This window comes from Phoxinus phoxinus (assembly GCF_949152265.1).
Source record: "Phoxinus phoxinus genome assembly, chromosome: 18".
Lineage (NCBI taxonomy): Eukaryota > Metazoa > Chordata > Actinopteri > Cypriniformes > Leuciscidae > Phoxinus > Phoxinus phoxinus.
The window spans coordinates 19,901,802-19,927,348 of NC_136893.1; the positions used below are offsets into that span (position 1 = coordinate 19,901,802).

At 38.3% G+C, this 25,547-nt stretch overlaps 1 protein-coding gene across 4 annotated transcripts in view; it reads right to left on the reverse strand.

The window, feature by feature from the left end:
* The window catches only part of plxnb1a (plexin b1a), a 79,866-nt gene that overhangs the window by 50,923 nt on the left and 3,396 nt on the right, over positions 1-25,547 (reverse strand). For all 4 annotated transcript variants that reach the window (XM_079587848.1, XM_079587850.1, XM_079587849.1 and 1 more), the window contains exon 7: positions 24,528-24,944. The gene's annotated coding sequence lies outside the window, so the exon portion shown is untranslated. The remainder of the gene's footprint in view (positions 1-24,527; positions 24,945-25,547) is intronic.

Genomic DNA, 25,547 nt, shown 5'->3' on the forward strand with positions numbered 1-25,547 from the left:
GAGACTGGAGCTGAGGAACAAGAGGTGGTCTCTGAAAAGCACAGCAGATGCCTCCTCTCTCAGCGAGAGCTCTCCACAGCACTGTCCAGCAGGACGCTCGCATCTGCCCTCAAATCCAGGACAAAGGACACACGTTTGGGCATCTGCATCTGGCTGTCATTCAAGAAAATTGTAAATTTATCAGCCCACGCGCGCTAGTTAGCCTTTAACCTCACTCTTAGACCCGTTTCACATCACACACATAAGCAGAATGAAAGAGGACGGCAGTGTTTCAGCAGCTCTGATCTCTGGGCTACTACATTTCCTTTAATTGGATAGTTGGCCATATGATAATTATTACATACTTGAACATCATTACATTTATTTTACATCCAAAAGGTAATTAACGCTTTCCCCACCATTGACGGAAATGGTCACCATTTCCGTGTTTCAGTGTTTTCACTGTTATACGGTAGGGGGCGCTGTGACATCTTCAGCAGGAGCGATGTCATATGTAAACAGATGCTTATGTAAAATAACGCTATCACCAACATTAAATAAATCAAAAGTGCCTAATGTTACTGAATGAAATGTATAGGACTGTGCAAGCATTAGGGGTGTTGATGGACTCGATCTACTCCATCTGTGTTTTGATCATTGTTCTGAATGCGATCTGGATCTAGTCTTTGCCAAAAACGTGATTTTCTCAGCTTTTTGCTCAAAATGCTTTTTTATGAAACTTACCCACATTCAAGTGTTGATAAAAAAAATGCATTAAGCTAGAATAAAACTGGGGTTTTGGTTTAAAAGCAGAGGCTTTGCTCTTTTTTGATATTTTGAAATGTTCAGATATAAAAAATAAAAACATGGATGCCATGAAAATTTTGTGAAAGGATAAAAAATGCTGGCTGAGGCTGACAACTTCTTTTTTTTAAACCGCTGGCAGGGAAGGAGTTAATCTACACATATCATAACTTACTGATTAACTGAATCGAAAGTGTTTTTTGTGTGATTTTCTGCTAGCAATGAGGCACAAGTTTCTGCCTGATACTAAGTCTGGTAGTGTGCGAGTATGATGCCCAGTTTGATAAAGTAAAGTACGATGCCCGGTTTTTTCTTCTCTAATCATTTTCAAAAAATAACTGCTCAGATTTTAAAGTCAGGGAGTGTATTCCAGCCTTTGTCAAAAGAACCCACCATAAGTCTTTATGGCATTTAGTGTCTGTTTTATTGTCCGATAGATGAAAAATCTGATTGCTTTGAAAAGAAATAGCACACCTCCATAGGTCTGTTTAAATCTCTAACCCCAAGTATGATCAATAATAGCAATGAGAATAATATCATATGCACATATTCCAAAGTGTTCTCTGCATGGTACCCAGTAAACCATTCAGCGCACACCAAAACAAAAAGAGGTACAAAAGCGGGCACCTTTCAAAAGGCACTAATATTTACAATTTTGGTAATAAAATGTAGAGGTAAATAAGGTACAAATGTGTGTCTTTTGAAAGGGTGCCTCCTCAGTGACATCTTTTAAACCTCATTTTTCAGAGAGTGTATGATAGCATATTCTACATCATTCTACCATGGTACCGTCTCGCCACATTATGGTTTTTGTAAGAAAGAACTATGCAAAGATGTTTAAACCGAAACAAACCACAGCTGCTATAAATAAAATCCTGAATGGACACTCACCCAGCCTAATTTGAAAAAGCAACATTGGTGTTTTCATGTGATTTACTAAGAGAGCTTGTGACATGAATAACCAGACAGCAGCATGTGGCTTCCTCAATCTACAGGGAGCAAAGCGGAGCTAGACAGCACACGGCTTCCAGCAACATGGCTAATGGCTTAAGGAACCCTGCCGTTAGCTTAATTGAAGCAATCTTTCCAAAATCAGGGATGGAAAGAGATAGAGCGTGACAGAGGGTGGGAGGACGAGGCTGTAAACCCTCAGCTGGCATGAGTGGCCTCTTGAGATTAAGTGAGAAGAGAAGCAGAGAGGTTTGGAAGGATGAGAAGTGTGTAGAGAAGAGAAGCAGTGGGATTTTCCCCTGTGGTCACTGCAAGTCAGTTAATAGGCCAGACACCTGGGAACCACATAAATGATTAATATGAGCGGAGTCACTCGCAGGACAAGCTCTGCTGGGCCACAGACACAGGGATGCTCTGTTCTCCCCGGAATCAATCGCGAGAGCCCGATCCAGACAGCCTGATAAAGAACGCCATCGCAGTGCAGATTCTCCGCTTATCTATCGGAGCTTTGATTAAGACTGACACTGAATTAACAGACCATTATTCAATGCTCTACTCCGTTAGAAGACTTCCTTGGCATTGACCTTGAACAACGTCTTCTAGAAAGAAAGAAAAAACAGTGAACAAGGAAAAATTTAACTTAAAATATAAAGAACTGAACAGACAGTAGTCTAAACAGCCAACGGTACAATGGAGGGAGAAGTTTAATATTCAGTGCACAGCGCCCTGTGAGGTCGGAGACAGAGAGCGAACGCTCCCACACTCGCTTCAGCCGCCGGTCATCCCACGATCCCCCTCCTTCCCTCCCGTCCCTGACCGAGACCGCAGTGAAAGACAGAGAGGAAGTGGAGTTTTGGATGTGCTCTGCATGGAAACGACCGGATGCCTAAACGAGGGAGGCGGCCTGTCAGGTTTCTAATTCCTCACTCCTCCTCAGTCGAACCGACATGAGCCATTTGGTTTAGCCTTTAAGTTGAACGCTCCAAGGAACATTAACCTGAGTGATGGACTCAAACGCAGTTCTGCAAACACAGCACTGCGGGAAAGTAGGAGGACGGAGGATGTAAGGAGGAAGGAAGGAAGGAAGAAAGAAAGATGAGATCAAACTAAAAAGAAGTAAAAGAAAAGAAAGAAAGATGGAAAGTACAGATGGAAAGGAGGAAGCAAATTAAAATAATAGCCACAAAAAATGAAAAGGATGTAAGGAAAGAAGGAAGGAAGGAAGGAAGGAAGGAAGGAAGGAAGGAAGGAAGGAAGGAAGGAAGGAAGGAAGGAAGGAAGGAAGGAAAAGTGATAAAACAAAAATAAGTAAAAGAAATAAAGGAAAAAAGAAAAGAAAATAAAGTAATGGTAGGAAAGACAGGAAAGAACGAAAGGATAATGGGAGGAAAGAAAGAAAGACAAACAAACATGGAAAGAAGGAAATACAAATAAAAGGAGGAAATACGGATAAGAAAGATGAGATCAAACTGTAAGTAAAAGAAAAAGGAATGAAATAAAGAAAGATTTAAAGTACAGATGGAAAGGAGGAAGCAAATTAAAATAATAGCCACAAAAAAATGAAAAGTAGGAAATGAGAAAGTGAGAAAGGAAACAAAGCATGTAAGGAAAGAAAAGAGAATGATAATGGGAGGAAGGAAAGAAAGAAAGAAAGAAAGAAAGAAAGAAAGAAAGAAAGAAAGAAAGAAAGAAAGAAAGAATATATGAAAGAAAAAGAAAGAAAGAAAGAAAGAAAGAAAGAAAGAAAGAAAGAAAGAAAGAAAGACAAATAAAGGAAGGAAGGAAGGAAATATATATGAATGAAGGAAGGAAGGAAGGAAGGAAGGAAGGAAGGAAGGAAGGAAGGAAGGAAGGAAGGAAGGAAGGAATTCTTCAAATGAATTCAGAGTGAACTTGTTATTCATCCACAGGCCTCTTCACGTGAGCTCTTCTGTAGCTCTAACATGGGCAGGACAAACATCAGAGTGTGTAACAGTGTAATGTTGCGGTTCCCTTTAATGTACACACAGTGACTCAACAGTGTAAACAGCTGAGGCTACACAGGCAGTGTGGTGTCTGCTAATGCATGTGCTCAATACCCTCTATGAACACTACAGCAAAACACAAATCACAGGCAAGTTCAAAGTCCAAAAACTGCTTAATACTCAAACATTTGCCATACAACAGCAAACAACCTCCTACTCTTGATGTCTTTATGGATACATGCTTCTTTTTATGACGCTTCGGTTGCAGATTCCCCTCACATTAAGCAGGTTTCTGAGTCAGAGCTGGTTTAGATTGCAACAGTAACTGTAAAACGAGCATATCATTTTACAGTTTCACGCATTAAGACTCAATTTCGCATGCAGCAAATGGATGCTAATCAAACGTCTTTCTTCTGAAATACGGCTCATTTCCTCGATGCGAGCCAGATTGCAACTGTTGGCACGTTGAGAAAACACCTCCTTGAATATCCAGCACGTGACGCTGGGGGCAAAAACAAAAGACGGCGCACAGCTGGCAAAACAGTGTAACTGCACCGGGAGCCAAAAGCAACAGCAAAATCAACAACGGCCCAATCTAGTAGCAGACTCCTGCAGAGCAGAGCAAATGGAGGAGATCCATGCTTTAAATGGATTTCAGAGGGGATTTAGCGAAGAAAGGCTGCTAACGCTCACAGGAGAATTGCATGAAATACGAATAGTATTGAATAGGAGTTGTGAGCAGTCACATATTTAGTAGTCTTGTTTAGCAAGAGCGTTAATTAAATGGCATACAGTCTGGTCCATATTGCAGCTTATACTGGCCAAGAAATGCCTACTTGGACAACATCTAAAGTGATCAACCACAGTCTGTTTTGTTTTAATCTGCCATTTAAGGGTGGGTTATCTGAAATTTCTCTAGGATTTTATTACAATAATAGAGTGGCGTGGGAAAAATGTATAAGAAAAATGGTGTAGCAGTCTCAGACCAGCTGTATAAGTAAGCAATAAGGTACACGAGGCTGTGAAAACGGTTACCACATAATACAAATATTAAAGCCAAAAATATGTATTAGTGCAACTTTCACGAAGTTAAATCACTAAAAGCCTTCCTTCCGCTGGAAAAAATAGTCCCTGACCGTGACCGGCTGCAGAAGTTATTACATTATTTCGCCAGTAGATGGCGACAAAGACTGTCTTTGTGAGTGAGTGACTTTTATATTAAAAGGACAAACTGTTATATTGAGAGGACAAACTTAATTTGCAACTGACAAATGACTAGCATGTCAGGGCACGGGTAAACCCCTTAACTGTTAAAAGGACAATATATCGCAGCGAACATTCAAACTGATTTTTTATTACGAATATAGGACTGACCTGAAGGAAGATACTAAATCTACTGTAAATGCAGGTAGGCCTACACTCACTCACTTGATCTCTCACAATACTCAATGAGAACAAACATAGTGGTTGCTTGCTATAGGGCCGGGGTGTTGTGTAGTGATACATAGAACGGTTGGGTGAAGCGGTCATAGCCGTGTTTTATCGTGAATAAAGCACAGCTATTGACCAATCAGAATCAAGGACGGGAACTAACCGTTTTATAACTTGTAATATTAAGCGCAAAATGTAGTTCTGCTTGTGTATATCTAGTTAACTTGTTCCTAACCAAACTTTGAATGTGTTAAAAGCCACTAACCCTGCAAACTTTGGAAAATTCAGGAATCATTTCATTTTCAAAAGTGCTCATTATAACAGCTTTAAAACACAACTTTGTTTACTCTGTTTTTTTCTAGCGAAGAACCACAAACTTAAATGTAAAAGTGTAAAACAACTAGGCGTTAAACGGTACGCACCATAAGTAAAACCTACCTGTGCTCATCTTGCTCACTGTATGTCCCTGGAGGGATAGTTGAACAGCGTGAAGCCTAAGTGCTGCTTTAGCTCTTAGAGAAGTACTGTGGTTTTAAGAGAGAACGCTATAAATCCAGCTGACGGAAGCATGAAGAGAAAAATGATGAAGTGACGTGGGGATTTCAACATTTTTCAGCACACCACAGACCTTTGTCAGGCAATAAACTGTGCGACGGCCAATTAAAGAACTTCATCATGAGAGGGATGACCTTATATATTCAATAACACACCAAAACTTTGAAAGGATAGTTCACTCAAAAATTAAAATGAATGAGGAAGTTTTAAAAATGACGAACAGAAAGAAATTTAAGTCATAATTTATTGATAATCATTCCTTCTATGAACAGTTAAAAACTGAATCATTGAGTCAGTGAATAAAACCAGTTTGATTCAATACAGTTTGGTTTGTGAATGAATCATGCAGACTGATCTCGTGTTTGTTTGAGCTCTCTCTGAGCGCCAAAGGTTTCTATTTACAGTGCGTTTCTAAGCGTTGAGACTTGTAGCCAATTCGATTCATATCTGTTGAGTGTGTGAACGCAATGGCCTATCAGAGGTGCTAGTCAGTAAGTTAGTCAGAATCTGCTTAACTCCTAGCCTGGGAAAACCCAGACCCTCTCAGTTGTAACTGAGTAAGGGTCTGGCAAAGCTCCATAGACAATTCATTTCCACAGGGGCGTCACCAACGGACGTCGGAAAGATCTAAAACCAATCAGAGCGATGAATGACATGACGTATGCAGAGCGACGGAGAAACATCTCGAGACTCTCAGCAATTCTCTGTTTGTGTTAACGAAAATGACCATTTTAAATCGCTTGAAACAGACGCGATAGCTGATTCGAACGAGTGATGTTGTGATGTTCCACGGCGGCATCCATCTTTGTAATGTACAAAATCTGCGTCACCGTCTCTGCTCTGTCGTCATCGTGTAAAACGTTTCTGATTGGTGCCGCGATTTCGGCGGATTGGAAATGGGTTTCAATGGGCTCTTTGCCAGACCCACTTGCAGAGCAAATCTAAATTTGCCGGAAGTGGTCTGGGTTTTCCCAGGCTACTTAACTCCTGAAAACTCACAAGATCTTGTTTTGTTCATCAAGCCGCACGCTTGCGAATCCTTTCACTGTGACCAACAAAGTGTAAACACAATGTAAATACAAGTGCCCAGCCATGTTAGATGATTCCTTCAGAGTGAACACTGTGAATCTAACTGCATTAGATGTGAAAGATATGAATAAAAATTATGTTATTTCAGTGCACATACCTGTATTTACTTCCTGTTTTCGGCAATCGTTAAGTAAATACTCGGCAAACTCGACAATCGACTACTTTGGACTTCGACCGAAAACAGGAAGTAAATACAGGTATGTGCGCTTGCTGAAATAACATCATTTTTATTCATATCTTTCACATCTAATGCAATCAGATTCACTCGTGTTCACTCTGAAGGAATCACTCAACATGGCTGGGCACTTGTATGACACATCAAGGATGTTAAGAGGCTAAAAGCAGGTTTAAAACTTGCCCCATTCAAGTCAATAGGGTGCAAATTTTAAAAAGAGGATAACACGGTGTAGGCAACACTGATTTTTGTCGTTGTTCTCTGTATTGACAGCACTCCAAATTTACAAAAAAAATGAGCTCTCCTTTAAGGCAGCTTTTTTTATTATAACAGCCTTAGTGATTATAAAGGGAGGCTCTTCTCTTTTTTTCTGTTTATAACCTGTTCACAATCTGAATACAAGTTTTTAAGATTTTAAGGATTGACAACCGTATTTAAATGCGCAATTGAATCGGAAACAGCAATGATTGACATTGATAACCAATGGACGAGACAAAACGGGACTTTTTTTTTTAACAGTTTTTGCTCTGGTACCGAAATTGGTAGTCAGAGTCCGTCAGAGAACCATGCAATTTTTACTGGTATTGGTACAACCCTATACAAGTTTGTAATGACACAATAAGTGGCACAAAATTATTCGGTGAGCGAGCTGCATTGTTGTTTTTACATTTTCACCACATGCGGACCCTGATGCTGTAATGACAGCATTCAAGCATACTGGAAACAGAGCTAAAAATAAACGGATAAGATTCATAGCAGTTTTCCAGCAACTCTCCAGAAGGCCTGTTTGTTCCTTCAGAGCCTCAGTCAGTGTGTAATGTTTAACAAGCTCTGGCTGGGACACTGCGGCCTTTTTCCATCAGTGGGTCTCACTACAGTGAAATAAAGAGAGATTTGTGATGTTGGGAGAGAAAGTTTACCTTGGGCTGACGTGAATGGTCCTTCTGAGGAGGTCTAGCTGTTTTTGCATGGTTTCACCCATCACTAATGCAGTCACAACCGGCTGTACTAGCACCTTAGACAAGCACTTTGCCATTAGCTTACGCACTTAACACAAACACAGGCAATTATGCATGCCTTTAAACAGCGTTTTTGTGCTTGAACACCTGACAGGGAAAAATGCTGTGTACATGCTTCAGTTTATGACATATGGACACAATGAAGTCCATTAAGACTTCCTGTGGCTGTCACCCAATGAAGTATATGTGGAAAATTATGGCCTTGGTTAGTATTGCTTCAGTAATACACCAACTAGTGCCTTCATTCTAAATGACAGTGCTATGTCCCAACTGAGTATGTTGAAAACAGTAGGTCAAAGGTTGCAAGTGTCGCACACCATTCCTGTGGGATTTTCACACTATGCTTTCGTGCAGCAGGGTTTTATTATTAGCTAATATCAGCCACAAGTTGAGGGATAAGGAGTTTGTGACTGTTCCCGTTTGACTTTTTTTTGTCAGTGTTTAAACATAAAGTGTATGTTTAAAGGGCTGGTTGATTATGATTTCAATTTTCTAACTTTAGTTAGTGTGTAATGTTGCTGTTTGAGCATAAACAACATCTGCTAAGTTACAACGCGCAAAGTTACAACGCTCAAAGTTCAAAGCAAAGGAAGATATTTGCTTTTAAAGAAAAGGGAACACGCAGTCCATGTTGAGAAGAGGAAAAGTTGTTGTATAAGAGTACATTTGTGAGTCAGCTCAAACTTTAGCATCCATCTTTTCACATGCAATAGAAAGTCACTCTGCATCTCACAACAGTTCCTATATGAGTGATTTATAGATTACCATGAAAGGAATATGCTAATTGAAGATGGTTAATTCCACATCAGCAACATACATTCATCAACTAACCATTCAGAGACGTCCTGTTGCATTTTACATGTTGTCACTTCTTCTTGAGTCTCTCCATCATTGTCTGACTCATAAAAGGCAGAACCGTTTCTGTCATTTTAGTGTGTGTCTGCCGCTGCGTGAGGTAATCGGAGCTGCTAACACACAGGAGCTCTTGAAACCCCGCCCTCTGCAGCAGCTCATTTGCATTTAAAGGGCCATGCACAAAACGGTGCGTTTTTGCAAACCCTCAAAAAGTGACAACTTTAACATGCTATATAAAAATATCTGTGGGGTATTTTGTGCTAAAACTTTACATCAGAGATTTATATTACATCTTGTGAAAAGGGCATTTTACCACTCCTTTAAAGGGGTGGTTGATTGCTATTTCACTTTTTTCATTTTAAATAGTGTGTAATGTTGCTGTTGGTGCATGAACAGTATCTGCAAAGTTGCTGCGCTGAAAGTTCAACGTAAGCAGAGATATCGTCTTTTGAAAATCAGGAAGTTTAATGCCTACAAAAACGACTCGAATGGGACTACAACGAGATACTTCCCGGGTTTTATACGTAGCTAACCCATACATTTACATCAACCCTCCCTCCGGAATTTGCAAAAAAATGGGGCGTGGCCATATTTCTGCGGCGTTGTGGAAGAGGAAGAGTTATAGTGGAGAGCTGTAGCCATGCCGTCGGTCGAAAGTGTGTTATTTTCACCCAGCTGTCAGGTCTTCGGTGTTCGGGCTTCCTATGGACGCTGTAGTTCGTCAACAATGGCTACAATTTCTGTTTTATTATGTTCCTGAAAATTACAATCGTAGCTCTCTGTGCTGCGCATTTTACGGAAGACGCAGCTTCCAGAATCTCCACGAATTCAATGCCGGATTAAACAAGAAACTGTTTCTAAAACATGAAGCAGTTAAACCCAGAGGCAGCCGTTGTTGGGCCACAACCTGTAAGTAAGACTTAATAATTTTAAATGTATTTGCATGTATAATTTCAGACGTAATGTTTTAGTTTGATCAAGGACGTAAACAAATGCCAGCGCTCGCGTTATAGCCACTTAAGTTACGCTATTTCGTGTGTATAAGACAAACGTGTATAAAGTTAAAAAAAGTATATGTAATCGCAACAGCAAACTTCAGCTGCGGTATTACTCAGTCATTTATTCTGTTATATGAAATGCTTAATCGGGAGAAAACCGTATCTCAAAAGCTAACAAACAGCAGTGGCATTTTCAAGTAACAGCGTATCGAAATTATTATATAATAATAGTAGAATAGAATAATAATTAAAAAAAAATTTACCTTTCAGAAGCGTTTTGTAAGAGCCGTGTTTGGGGAGGTTCTGCTTGACTCTCTTCATTGCCGCTTTCTGGGTCTGACTCTGGCTCAAACTGTACGGTAGTATTGACACCATTATTTACATTTGACCGGAGCACATGCGACTTTCGCCGGTAAAGGTAATGGGCGTGAAGTTTCCGGACAACGTGCACTAGCAGTTTAGCCAATTACAACACACCGGCCCAACTAACCAATCTGAGCCCTTTGCCTGTTTCTGAGGGAGTGGTTTCATAGAATCAGGAAGTCAACCGGTCGTTCAAATGACAGAGGAGAAAGCGGCTTACAATAAAGGGGAAATTTATGAAAAATAAGGCTTAAAAAAAAGAAAAAAAGACGGAGACATGTTATATTGCACCCCATAAACACAATCATGTAAAGAAAAAAAGCAGTAAACCACCCCTTTAATTAACTTTAATGAGTTTAGCTCTACGCCAAAGCTTGTATGCAAACACAAACGGTACATTACAAAATTTAAACTTCATCAAAAATACAGTAAAAACAGTAATGTTGTGAAACAGTATGACAACTTAAAATAACCATTTTGTTTAATATATATTAAAATGTAATTTATTCCTGTAATATCAAAACTACAATTTCAGCATCATTACTAAAGCCTTCAGTCACAGACATGATCCTTCAGAAATAATTATAATATGCTGATTTAATGCTACAAGAAACATTTCTCATTATTATTAATGTCTAAACTGTTGTGGTGCAGCTTCATGTTTTTGTAACAATGTCTTTACAGTTATCAACTTAATGCTTCTGGTAGTATATAAACAGAAGTACTTTTTAGTATATGTAGCTCACATGTACGTACTACTTAAATAAATGTAGCATATCATTAAATGTCCAATCATAATGCTACACTCCCTTGGCCATGTAAGCAATAAGTAAGATGTAGGTCATGAGTGCACATATTTTAATGTGTGCATTCTTTAAAAATATATACTGATCTGTCTATGCAAAAAGACATATGGATAGAGAACATGAATATCCTGAGAGGTTGTGCACATGAAGCAAAACAGATGCCAGCGATCATCGAGAATCTGTCTCTGTGCGGTTTCAAAGTCTAGCGATGCCATAAGTCTCCGATTAGGTTGACATACTTTTTTAAACATATTAAAAGAAAATCAACAAGGAGGAGACAGTTTTGCTGAAATTTAACTGTACCATGTAAACAGTGAAGAGATATCCCTGCATGCAACGGTGCTGGCCAAGAAGTGGCTGAAGATAACATGCTCCTCAGTGGTCATAACATGGCTTGCAGAGATTTCCTCTTTACTGACCAAAAGCTGGAACAAACAACATCCCGAGTCCTCAGCCAACTTCTCCACTTAATTACAAGGCTCAGCAGTTAGGCCATGAAAATCTCTCTCCCTCCTTTTTTCCCCCATTCCACCACCTTTATTTTTCCCTCTTCCACCATAACACTAAACTCAGTGAGTGGATCTTTCATAGGAGGGTTCACATCTCATGGTCCATGAAGCAAAACCCAGCCAGTAAACACAGTAATTTAAATCCACTCTCCTGGTTCAGTGTAATCATCAGTATTGCTGAGAAGGCCTCAGCCTGGACAACTCCAAATCTGTGTAGGAGGAAAACAACAACTCTTTGCATCCACATAATGACAGGCTACACTTTATTTTAAGGTGCTGTAGTTACACTGTACTTACTCAAATAAGTACCGAGTGATATTAATTAACTACATGTACTTACTATAAAGTTACGGTTAGGGTTACTTGCCATTATGCAAAATTCACTGTTAATATAGTAAGTACATGTAGTAATGTGTAACTAGGTCACCTTAAAAAGCGTTACCAAATGATATTCAGCAAGCCCATATGAAGGGCTCATGCAGTTTAATTAACACTGGTAGTAACACACTGGATTGATTACTGATTAAAAGCTAATGAATTAGCTTTGTACAATAGGCTTGATGCGATAGTCGGTGTTACCGGTGTTAAGCTGCCCACAACAACGGTTACATCACTAGTTACATTAAACTTTATATGCGTACTTGAAAAAATTAAGTTATGTGGAATTGTCAAGTTCACATAACTTAATTTTTTCAACTACAAGAAGTTTTTTACTTAATAATTTCAAGGCAAGGGGTTTACTCACTTTTTTAAGTTAAGTCAACTGATCACTTTTTACAGTGTGTAACATGCTTTTTATGCACTTTTTACATGCTGTCAGACTTTGCAATGACAGCAAGAAACTAGGGCTTTGTGATTTCACTGCATTTCTTTCCTTCACAGCGGTGCGCTTTCGTTCCTCCCTAAAAGCCCAAACTTAACACCCAAATCAGTGATTGCAGGACGTTGTCGATAATCATTCAAACATTTTTCATGAATTTGATCATGTTTATCATTATTTAGGCAGTAAAAGTCCCCTAAAAATAAACTTTGTATAACAAGGATTAGGCACTGGGAAGATAAGCAACAAGCAGTGTGTACATGGCCTTGCACTACTGTTATGGTTAGTATGGAACACAGAAGTTGAATTAGATTACAACATTTTATGAGGTTTATTTAGAGACAATCACACAACCATTTTCATGAGTAGACATTCAAGAAAATGTGACTGCGACAAAATCTAATGAAAGAGTATATAGCCATGATGACAGACTGCAGAAATTCACTCTAATTCTATCAGCAGAACACTGCTGTCACTATCCCATAATAAAGACATGCAGCAGATTCATGGAGACCATGGGAAAGGGTTTCAAATCCGCTTTATGTCTCTTGCCCTGAAGGCACAGCCCTGGCATAGGAACGCATCATTTCTTCCTTTATGAGTACGTTTAGTTTAATTTCTTGTCAGGAAATCCATTAACTTTTTCACCCGTCTGTGTGGAATACAACTAATTCTGCAATAAAATAGAAACTGGAACACCCTCAAGACAGGGAACGAATCTTTAGCCAAGGCTGACACAAGCCAACATGATAGTAGCAAGACATTCATTCATCTACATCCTCATTTTAAGTTCTTTTATCTTTCTTTTATGAATGTTTGAGGCTCATGAACAAACATGAAACAAACGTTTTGTTTTACAAGCAGCCGAATTGTTACTTTGGCTGAGACTCAGAAGGCAGAGCTTAGCCTAAGAATCTTTCAACGACAACAGAATCAAATCAGATATATGCTTTGAGCTTTTTAAAAGTATTTTAGCCCTGATTTGACTTTGAGAGATAAGACAAGCGCTGGAACATCCTCACAGCAAGAATGTCTTTGAACCAACTCCAAATCCAAAGAAAACATTCCCTTCATTCAGCAGTAAATTCAGATGTATGCTAACTGTAAGTTGTTACATAAACACAACCCATTGGCATGTCCAATGTGCATTTATTTTTATAGGTGATAATTTATATGGTAATATGATTTATATGATGATGATTTAATGTTTTTGTAATATGTATATGTAATATTTGATCTTTTATCCATTCAAATGTGCAGAGACTACGTCAATAACAAACAAAGTTTCCATAGTAAAGAACAATCTTGTTTAGCAGAATAAATTACTAGTTTAAATTATGAGTAACAATCTTTATATTTATAGAAATATAGAAATAGAAAAACTGTATTGATCCCCAAGGGGAAATTGCGGTGTTGCAGCAGCAAAATTGACACAAAATACAGACCAGACATATTACATAAACTAACACATAATGTACAAATTTCCTAAATAAATAAATAAATAAATACAAAATATTTACAATATAAAAAGTGTATTTATATATACTTTTTATATTGTAAATATATTGTATTTATTTATTAATTATTTTTTTTCCTATGGTTTTGAAAAGTGTAAACCATTTACGGTACATTTTAAAAGTTTCAATGTAATGACCTTAAAAATGTCATGTGATATAACCATCAAGTAAAACGGTAAAAAAATATGAGTGTACACATTTTACACATTATTTTGAAAATGGTTTTTAAATATATTTCTAAATGGAAACGTTTTTTTTTTTACTATCCATTCATAGTGGATATCATTAAGTTGTCTTTGCACATTCAACCTGAATAAAAGCATTTAGACAACGTGAAAAAATACACACTTTGCTTTTTAATAACTGTTCAACTGTGTCTGTCACTATTCTTGAGCTACAGCAGTCTCCGCATGCCTTTAATACTCTGTACTCAGCTATGTGTAGCACGGCTGAAGTGGTAGTTATAAATTGATCAGTTGATCAAGCAGAATTATTGCCAGAGCCAATGGGATTAAGGGATTATGGAGCAGGCATAACTGGAGAGGAGGGTGTGTTGAGTCAGTCCAGCATCCCACCATCTCTCTCTTCCCCCACTCTCTTCATTATCCCGATCATTTGAGATTTGGGTAAGGAAGGGGGTGATTCTGCATTGAGAGTTATAATCCTCCTTTCTCTCTGAGGGTGTGATTGAAGTGAGAGGCAGATGCTTGGGATCGACACTTGAAAGGCTTGTTACCCGTGCAATGGTTTGGCCTCATTGATTTTAGCCATGGCATAGATCTTTTACAGCTTCCTGCCAAATAAGGTTAACTCAGCCAGCTTGTATTACTGTACAGCGGTGCCTGCAAGTGGAACTGAGTGCAAACTAACCACATTTAAAGCCATTATAAGCGTGGAAGACTGTGTTAAATAGCACCACTATGGCCTTATGAGTAATTCACTCATGCATGCGTAATAATGACAATTTGCACTTTTGCATGCATTTCCAGAGCTGTGGTTTATATGGCAAGATTAAGTGCGCACCATTAGGTTTCCCAAAGCCAATTGGACGAACACACAGATCATCCCACCCTGAACTGCATTGGTTAAGTGTTTAAGGATCAATTACAAAAAGCCCCTTTTTTTGGTTTTGGTCTAATAATTTATTCAAAAATACAGTGCTATTCATACAATGTACATTAGTGATGCATTGAAATTTCAGCAACCAAAAATATTGGGCAAACTTTTTTTTTTTTTCTGAAACTGTGACATTTAACTAGCGTTTCTCTGTCAGTGTCTATTTGGTGCACATAACATGGATAAGCTACAACAGGTTGTGTGGATGCTAGGGGTGGGTTGACAAAATGGATTTCTTTTCAAACTTAATCAAAGATGAATCAATGTAACTCCACAACAACTAAATAAATGTATTCAGTATCACTAACCTTTCAGAAACGTCCAGGCGCAGTCTAAAAGTTACAACCTATTCCTGAGTCTCTCTGTAAGACTGCTCTCCGCTACTGCTTATTTATGAGGTTTTGGATGAATGAGAGATTATTCGCAAATTGTTATATATAGTATCCGAAGCTTGTGTAAAGGATCAGCCGTCTTCTGAACGGGGCGGGAGCAACAGCTCATTTGCATTTAAAGGGACACACACAAAAACAGCACGTTTTTGCTCACACTCAAAAAGGGTCACATTTTAAAAGCTATAGGCCTAATAAATTATCTGAGGTATTTTGAACTGAAATTTCATGGACACATTGAGGGGACACCATATATTTATATTACATCTTGTGAAAAGGGGCATAATATCATATGTCACCTTTAAAGCAGATGATTCCTTTCTCTGAGACACTTCAGATGCACAATTGCGCATGTTCACCATGATGGTTTTGAATTGCTTGAAATATGATTGGAATCTCTTCGAAAAAGGAAAATACAGTAAAGTGCAACATGTGCAGCGCAAGTCTGTTATATAGGTTACATACAATTACAATAAGAGCATCATTATAATTGCCCACTTGGGACATGGCTTTTAATAGTGAGACTTTTGTTTTTGTAATAAGGCTCACAAAAATTATATAAAAACTTGGATTTAGATTTATCGGCCAATATATCGGTTATCGGCTTTCAAATATAAAGAATTATCGGCTTTTGGTATCGGACAAAAAATTTATATTGGTGCATCCCTACACTGTAAAAAAAATTGCTGTGATTATTTAGCACAACTTAAAATCCAACATTGTTTCAACTTTAAAAAGTATGTGTTCAAGCTTGACTTAAAATATTAAGTTTAGTTAACTTAAGTTTAGTTTGGTTAAGTTGGATATTTAAGTTATCTCAACAAATTTTAACTAATCGCAGCCACATTTTTTACAGTGTACTTTCAATGTTGCTGTATATTTGAGCAGTCTGACATGTCAACTACTGGCTCAACCAATGGCATGTGTTTGGCTGAACAATGGTAGAAGAGTTTGGGAAACCCACGCACTGATAAAATATAATAGCTTTCTTATTTTCAGAACAGTAGGAGCCCTATTTACAAAAAAGAATAGTATATGTATGTATGTATGTATGTATGTATGTATATATATATATATATATATATATATAGCCTATATATGTATATGTGTGTGTGTGTGTGTGTGTGTGTGTGTATTATATTCAAGCACATTTTTGAAAACTCAAAATAAAATGTATATACTTAATATTGTGTCATTTGTCTTGCTTTATTCATGTCACACTTCTTCCACACAACAGTTTAGATGCTTTCCTTTCAGTAAGACATGCAATTACAATAATGGGGTGATGCTAGCTGCACAGATGGACTAGCTGTTACCATCTGCACTGCGGTCTGTGAGCAATTAACTAACTAGCTGAGGTAAACAGATAATGAACTATACCGCTGATCCATGACACCCGGTGAAATCTTAGTCATAACAACAACTTTCTCTAGGCGTTTTAACTTGCATACGCAAATGTACAAACTATACTCTAACAACATAATGTAAACAACACATTACATTAGATTTCAACAAGAGATGTACATGTACAGTACATAATAATAATGTAATATTCATATAAAAAAATAAGAATGCAAGTAAGATTATAATGTGACTAAAATCCTGTCTCAAAAACGGCCTCTCCCCCCCCCCCCCCCCCCTTCCCCCTTTACGCAACTACCCACCAAAAGGTCGCTGGCCAACTCTGGTACAATTGCTTTGCTTCAGTAGTCAAAGTTAATATCCTCTCACCCAAACAAATATGTGAGTCACTGTGCGGATGTCCACAGATAAAGCCAATATATTGTCAAAAGGACCCCAGGTCAAACCCCCTCCAGTGACTTGTAACATTTCAGCTAATGGATTAGGCAAAATGAGAGCAGATGCAGCTGTCATGTCAGGCTGGCTGTCTGTGACACAGACCCGGCTTACTGTACTTACATGGAGCCATATTTCATATGGCTGGCATAGCTCTGCAGGGGACAAAGGCAAGTGGGGTATGTCAAATCACCTCCTTTATAGTTCATCCAAAAATGAGAATTCTGTCATTGTTTGCTTACGCTTATCTTGTTCGAACCTACACAATGTAATTTTTCTTCATGCAGCTCTTTTCCATTCAATGACAGTTTGGCTCCAAATACGACACCCAAAACTAACATGAAAGTGAGCTGTGAATGAGTCAGCGAGTTAAACCAGAGAACCGACTTGTTCTTTGGATTCTTTGAAAGTTATTTTTAATGAACAGAATGATCTGGCAATTCATTAATGAATCAGTCCGATTTGCTCACATTGTACAAAACACAGCTAAACTCTCCAACTCAAAGGAGTCTTCAAAACGTCAAATTATTTTTACATGAAGAAAAAAAAGGGGGTTGGAACAGCATGAGGAAGGGCAAATAAGGGCTGTTGGATGAACTATTCCTTTACAGTTCAATGTCACAGGAAAATAAATAAAACAAGAAATGAACTGTAGCCAATATTACAGGCGAAGAAACTGGAAAACACAAGAGCGGACATGAGAAGAAGAAAAAAAAGAGTATAAACAAAATTTTCGTTTAGTCTGGTGTCAGATCAGAGAAAACATTTCATATTTTATGAGCTACGTTCTCCAGATTCACCAAAACCTCACGTAAAAACTCCATACATGGCCTCCACAGGAAAACACACTTATGTCACAGCACATATGCAACACTGAATATTTTTAGCTCAACAACTTGCCACACTTGCATAATATATCATGGAGAGGAATCTGTGTGTGTGTGTGTGTGTGTGTGTGTGTGTGTGTGTGTGTGTGTGTGTGTGTATATGTGTGTGTGTGTGGGGGTCAGTGGGAGAGAGACTGACAAGTGTGAGTGGGAGACAGTAAAAGTGTTTTCACACATTCGACACCCACTCAAATGAACTGAGAATAAGCAATCACCCACCCTGAAGAGATCATGCATTGCTAGCCACAACTGTCCTCGCCTCTTAGCACAGGCAACACCTCCACATGCTTCCTAATATCTGCAAGGGCCTCTGTCAAACCACAGTCTAGATTAAAATACAGGAAAAGCTCACTCTGGTAAAGCAAACACTTAAACCGTGTGCGCTCATGAAAAGGGTTATTTATGGAGAGGGCACAGCTAGGATGGTTGTTGGCACACTAGCCTAGCATTTGAGGTTTAGTTTCTCAGCAGGGCATTGAGAAATGAGGTGTACGAAGTCATTTATTCTCAGAAGATCAGCTCTCTTATAGAAAGAATGAAAAAGTTACAAGTACAGTAATCATTACAACTAGTGTGGTTTTATAGGCTGTAAAGTAGTGGAAATGCTAGAAAGCTGGTGTGTATGCTAATCTGAGGGTCGTTAGTGTAAAAGTTTACCCAACAGGAAGAAAGGAGAGGTATGCAAGGCCTTTACACGTGACCAGAACTAATGAGAAGTCCCGGGTGGGCTTTCTTTTAATACATGCGCACACGCACACGCACACACACACACACACACGCGCGCGCGCGCGCACACACACACACGCACACACACACGCACGCACGCACACACACTCACTCACGCACACAGGAAACAACATGATTTTAATATACAATTATACTGTGGGATAGGGATAATTCACTTCAATTAGCTAATTCTACATTTTCCTATGCTTGGGTTTTTTTTGTTTTTGTTTTTTTTTTACGAGTTGATATGTGATTACCAGGGTGTTTTGGGTTGGTCACTGTGGTGTTCAATATGTTGACTTGCAAGATTTTCTGGTCTAACCATAAGTATGAGCAATAGTAATGCACAACTTATTAACTTTTATCCCACTTGCATTAATTTCAATAACATTGCAAATGGTAGTGAGTTAAAGGGTTCAGGAGCTGCTCCGTCCTGGTATACAGTGGGTCGAACTGACCTGAACTACAACAATCAAAAGAGCAGGCCAATTTCAAATCTCTTTGCAAGCTTTCATCTGTTTGCCAGATTATTATTAGTGAGCATCTGATCTTCTAACCAATCCTCATGTTACTCGCTGTATGTCCAACAGCTTTGAGCAAACTGACCTCGGCATGGCAGCACGGGCATAACATTAGAATACAGAAAGATTTGTTCTTTCTTTTTTTTTTCTTTTTTTTCTACCTCGAGGCTTTTTCCACATTCCCACACATCCCTTGATAAATAAACACTAAATATGATTTTTCTACTTCCCATTTTCCAGTTCTGCATAACCTTCTATGTGTGGGCTTGGAAAGCATTACTCGGGTTAAGAAAACAATGACAGAAAGACCAGGGACCAAAAATGTTAAAAATGTAATGAAATAAACAAGAATATTAGAAAAGGAGAATGTCTGATTGTTTAGGCATATATATCATAGGCATCAGGTAAACACATCATTTACCGATGAATTTTTATATTTGAGATGAAAAAATATTTACAAAAAGGTCTAATTTGTTAACAAAAATTAAAACTTATTGTGTTACCATGAACATAACTAGTCAAATTCAGATTTACTGTCTTTCAGATTTCATTAATTTCTATTACTTTTCCTTGCCTGGAAACCACAATTTTAAATTCCCTAATACAGTATGTCAATGTTTTATGATCCCTGTTATTTGGAAACACAAGCTTGCGTGTGTAACATCATCTAGTTCAAATAGATCGACTTTCACAAACAAAACTGACCCATCCATTAACATGTACTCTGAATTAGAATAAATCTAGATGTCTTGTGTTGTGATGCATTTAAAATTCAAATGCATAATCTAAACTCATTCTAGTTGAAAATATTATATGATCACAACATTGTACAACAAATATGAGGTTGCTTTGAGTATCTTGGCTGCCGATGTACCAGATCACTAAAACGTCAAGTTCAGTACCTCTTGTTCCTCGCACCATTTAAAACAAAGCATTAAAAAAAAGCTAAAGCAAAAGACCAAAAACTAGAATGCAGTGCACTGTACGATCTTTCAGTTTTCACTCAGCGACACATAAGTTGATGACACAGTGCTGATCGAATCGGCTGACCTGACAGAATCAATATCACGGACCACAAGTTTAAATGACGAGACCAGTGTTTTAGGCGAAGCGTTTGCATGAGAGGGCCGACCCTTCAGGATCCATGTCTGCTACCACCTGTTAACCCTGGCCAACACCCTCCAGACCAGTGGTTTCACGCTACAACCATCCCGTTCTGCTCCACACCACACTCCCATAGAACATGAGGTGAGGGGTTAATCTGATATTGTGCTGAAGGAAACTACAAAGCAGCGAGCAGATGGTCATCTTTGAGCAAGGTTTCTGCTAAATCACGAAAGCCAGAGATGGAAACAGGAGAAGGATTTCTATTTTACTTAAACCGCAACATTTTTGTCTCCACGTTCACATCTTTGTGCAGATAATGAAGAGATAAAACAGCGCAAATGCACATAAACTGAACCTAGAAGTGTTCCTCTATGGGTGGATGTGGAAAAACCAATAAGGGATGGGTCAAATTAATGAATAATATGTGTATTTTTATCATTTGGACCTGAAAAAAAACTGCACTTTAGTTTACTTTGTTGGTCATACACAGATAAATTTAAAGATTTACAATCAATTTAAGATGATATATAAATTTCCGTGTAGATCTGTTAGTCTGACTTCACATAACCAGACTTAGGCCAGTTGCTTAGCCACTATGTTAAGACTGTCTTAAAAACTAGTTTGTCTAACTAGCAGTTAATCAGTCTTACTTTTCCAATTCAAATTAGACAGATCTATCTTTTCATGTAACTTAGGCTACTTTAAAAAAAAGTTAGGACCTCTTGAAGAAAAAAAACGTAATGACTAATTGTTAAGACTAGTCTAAGCAGTTTATTCAACCGGCCCCAGACTGGTAAAATTTCAGTCAGACTAACAGGCCTAACGTCGTCTAGTTCCATCGGACTTATTGTTGTTATCGAATTGACGCAACCATTAACCTGTACAGAAGGAATTATAATAAATCTAGATCTCTTGTGTCTTATTTAAAATCCCCCAGTATAATCTAAACTCATTCCAGTATGACAAAATTCACAACACTTTAAAATAAATATGAGGCTGCTTTGTGTTTCTTGGCTGAAGCATGAACGGTGCAGATGTACCAGATCACTAAAATGTCAAGTTCAGTGCCTTATGGTTAAAAGGCATCTGAAGCCCTCATGCCACAACGAAACACACAGATGAAGAATGCACCACAAGGCAACAGATGCTGGGAGGCAGATTGATGACCTTCTAAAACACATGCTCATTAAAAACTCTTGTACTTCACACCTTCCTACAGCGGGTTTTTGTGTAGTTAAGCATTAACAGTTTCCATCTTTCAGGATATGGATGAAGCCCAGCTTGAATCGCATTCACCGACTTCACAAAAACCAGGGCTGCCTTTCCCAAAAGCATCGTGAGTTAAGTTGATCATAGACCATCGGTGGCAACGGCTCTACGAGATCGGTGCGATTTCAGTCAGAAAGTGTTCACACGACATTTTAAAAAGACTGCTTTCTGCTTTAGTCTGACTGAAATCGAACTTTGAAAGTGCATGCAAACACATTGCTGAGCATTGGGATGCAGTGGATCCATTTTCAAATGTGAATTAGTGAATGGAGTACTTGAGCTTCGTGACGCACTTCCGTTTTGGGTTTCCGTTTTACAACTCATTTATTTCCGGCTTTTTATCAGTCAAATTAATTTAAACTAAACTCAACAGTGATCAGTAAGAGAAAAACACTGTTAAAGGAACGCTCCACTTTTTTGGAAATAGGCTCATTTTCCAACTCCCCCTGAGTTAAACAGTTGAGTTTTACCGTTTTCGAATCCATTCAGCCGATCTCCGGATCTGGCGGTAGCACTTTTAGCATAGCTTAGCATAGATCATTGAATCTGATTAAACCGTTAGAATCTCTCTCAAAAAAATGACCAAAGAGTTTCGATATTTATCCTATTCAAAACTCTTCTGTAGTTACATCGTGTACTAAGACCGACAGAAAATGAAAAGTTGCGATTTTCTAGGCCAATATGACTAGGTACTATACTCTCATTCCTGCGTAATAATCAAGGTACTGTGCTGCCGTACCAGCAGGCGCAATGATATTACAAAATTATTAGTGCCAGTCACGTTGGAAGTTACCGAGCTGGGGACTATTTTCAGGCGCTGCGTAATATCATTGCGTCTGCTGGTACGGCAGCACAGTACCTTGATTATTACGCAGGAATGAGAGTATAGTTCCTAGTCATATTGGCCTAGAAAACCGCAATTTTTTATTTTCTGTCGGTCTTAGTACACGATGTAACTAAGGAAGAGTCAAGTTTTAAATAGGAAAAATATCGAAACTCTTTGGTAAATTTTTTGAGAGAGATGCTAACGGTCTAATCAGATTCAATGATCTATGCTAAGCTATGCTAAAAGTGCTACCGCCAGACCCGGAGATCGGCTGAATAAATGGATTCGAAAACTCAACTGTTTAAAGGTGCTCTAAGTAACTTTTTTTTACGTTAACCGAACAGCTTCGGAGTCATTGGAATAGTTATATGACTTTTTTCGGGTTGAATCGTGGTCGTCTCGCCCCCCCGAGCGCCTGTGAGCGGAAAAACCACACTTGCAACTTTGGGCCGGCGGGCCGCCGGCCTCCGCGTCAGAAAGTATCGCGTGATATCAAGTCTCGCGATGTAACGAATTGCTGTACGGCACTGCACACGTACATTTATATGATATCATTCTGAGTATCATACATACCTCAGTTGACATGGCTCTGTGCGTTCGCCGGCGGCTTCTCTGAAAACAAATGCACGTGACCAGAGGGAGAAGATGGGAGGGGGGAAAGTTGCCAATGGTTTTACGACAGTTTTCTCAAATATCTATTCCGAAACTATAGGGGGAGCTCTAAAACGAAACCTGCGAGAAAACAGCGAAGACATTTCCAAACCTACTGAGTGCTGCTTTAACTCTAGGGAAGTTGGAAAATGAGCCTATTTCCAAAAAAAGTGGAGTGTTCCTTTAATGAGAAGACAAGCACTTGACTGCTGCAGGTTAGTGGTGAAATATATTCATTTATTATTAAAAATTTACAAAAAGAAAATATATTTATAGGAACATTTCAGCAGATTCAAGATAATTCACGTTATCGCAGAGAACATTAGTTGTCTTAATCAATTGAAAGCCATAAAACGTTGTAATAATGCGCTTTTACCCGAATCCCCAGAGTTGTAATAAGTAGAACGTGTTGTGCAAGCAGTCCATTACTGTTAAAAGTGCACTCAGTATTTTATTTTCTTTACTGACACCTACTGGCCTGGATGTATGAAGTTTTACTACTTTACATCGAAACTTTGTCTTGCCTTGTAAGTTGCCTTGTAAAGTGGGCTACTGGCTGAAAGCTCTGTATGTAAACATTATTAGAAACGATAATAGTAGCCTAGTACTTGCAATTTAGACAAATGCATGCTGGTCAGATTAAGTCAAACATGGAAGGGATGGCCTGATCCATGTCGAATCAAACATCTTTATCTAGAAGGTCGATGTGTCTAGAATCTTCATATTATGTTAGTTTACATAATTTGAATGCTATTTCACATGAGTACCATTCATTACTTTAACATTTTAATTTAGAAAAAAAGGACTCTTGTGCACCTTTAAGTGCAGCTGTTCATGACAGCAAGTTCATTGAGATTATATCTACAGGTTTCACAAATCCTGACCACTTTATCATAAATATACTGTAGGCTAATCTGATACACCAGTGTAAACATTAACATTAAAACAACAATTATGAAACAAAACAACCTCTTTCCAACTGCAACCTCTGAATGAGCTCCTCCGTCTAAATAAAGCAACTAGGCTACACATCAACATGACAATACAGACTGACAATTCCTAATTCATGAAAATGTTCTGTTATATGTATATATATATATATATATATATATATATATATATATATATATATATATATATATATACATTTAAGCGCAGTTTTCACTTAAACGCTCATATATTCAGTGTTATTCTATGGCAAAAGACACAGACATGTGCATATTCAGGTATAATTGGTGTTGGCAACTTTTGTGCCTCTGATATGATATAATCTGCGTCTAAACATTAGCAGCAAACCACAGAAGTTAAAGTGCACTAATAACAGATTAAATCTAGCACGCAACAACAGAAAGTGTAAAATGCACAGCAGGTTTGAAATCAACAGAGTGTTATTATTTTCTTACCTGCATTTAAAGCGATGAAATCTTTTTGTAAAGAAAAAAACGCGACGCTTCTCCTCCCAACAGACTCGCAGTGATTTGAATCCCGATTAATCCGCACGAGCGAGGAGACTTTCAGTCTATAACTTCACCGGGAGCGCTCGTGCCCGACCCTGTAACGTTACACACGTGTGTGTGTTTGTCTGTCTGTCTCTCCACGCAATGAATGGATTTCCTAGAAACTAATGAGTAAAATGAGTCCCAGTGTATTTTAGACGCTCAAACTCCGGGAAGCCCGTCTCTTGTCTATCATCCGCGGCTGTGCTGCGTGTGGATTCGGTGAGGGATAACGGGAGGTGAGCGTCAGTTCACAGTGGAGTTATTGTCCGCTAGTGCGACCCGGCGGCCGCTGATGGAAGAGGGCTGGGCTTCAGACATCGCCTAGTCCAAGTCCATACACGAGAGACACAAAAACAGCCGTGATTATTCATCTCAATGTTCTCTGAGAGTCTACACTTTTAAAAGTGCTGGTTGTTTGTTACAATAACGATCAAACAAAGACTTGTGTGTTTATAACATTTAAACAGAAACATTTGTTTGTTAATATAACATTCAAACAAAGACTTGTGTGTTTATTAATATAAAATTTAAATAGAAACATGTGTGTGTGTGTGTGTGTGTGTGTGTGTGTGTGTGTGTGTGTGTGTGTGTTTGTTTGTTTGTTTGTTAATTTAACATTCAAACAAAACATGTTTGTTTGTTTGTTTGTTTTTTAATATAACATTTCAACAAAAACATGTTTGTTTGTTTGTTTGTTGGTTTGTTTGTTAGTATCACATTTAAACAAAAACATGCAGGCCTATATTTGTTCTTTGTCAATATATAATTTAAACAAAAATATGTTTGTTTGTTTGTTAATATAGCATTTAAACAAAACATGTTTGTTTGTTAGCATCACATTTAAACAAAAACATGCAGGCCTATATTTTTTCTTTGTCAATATATATTTTAAACAAAAATTGTCTTTGTGTATCTATCTATCTA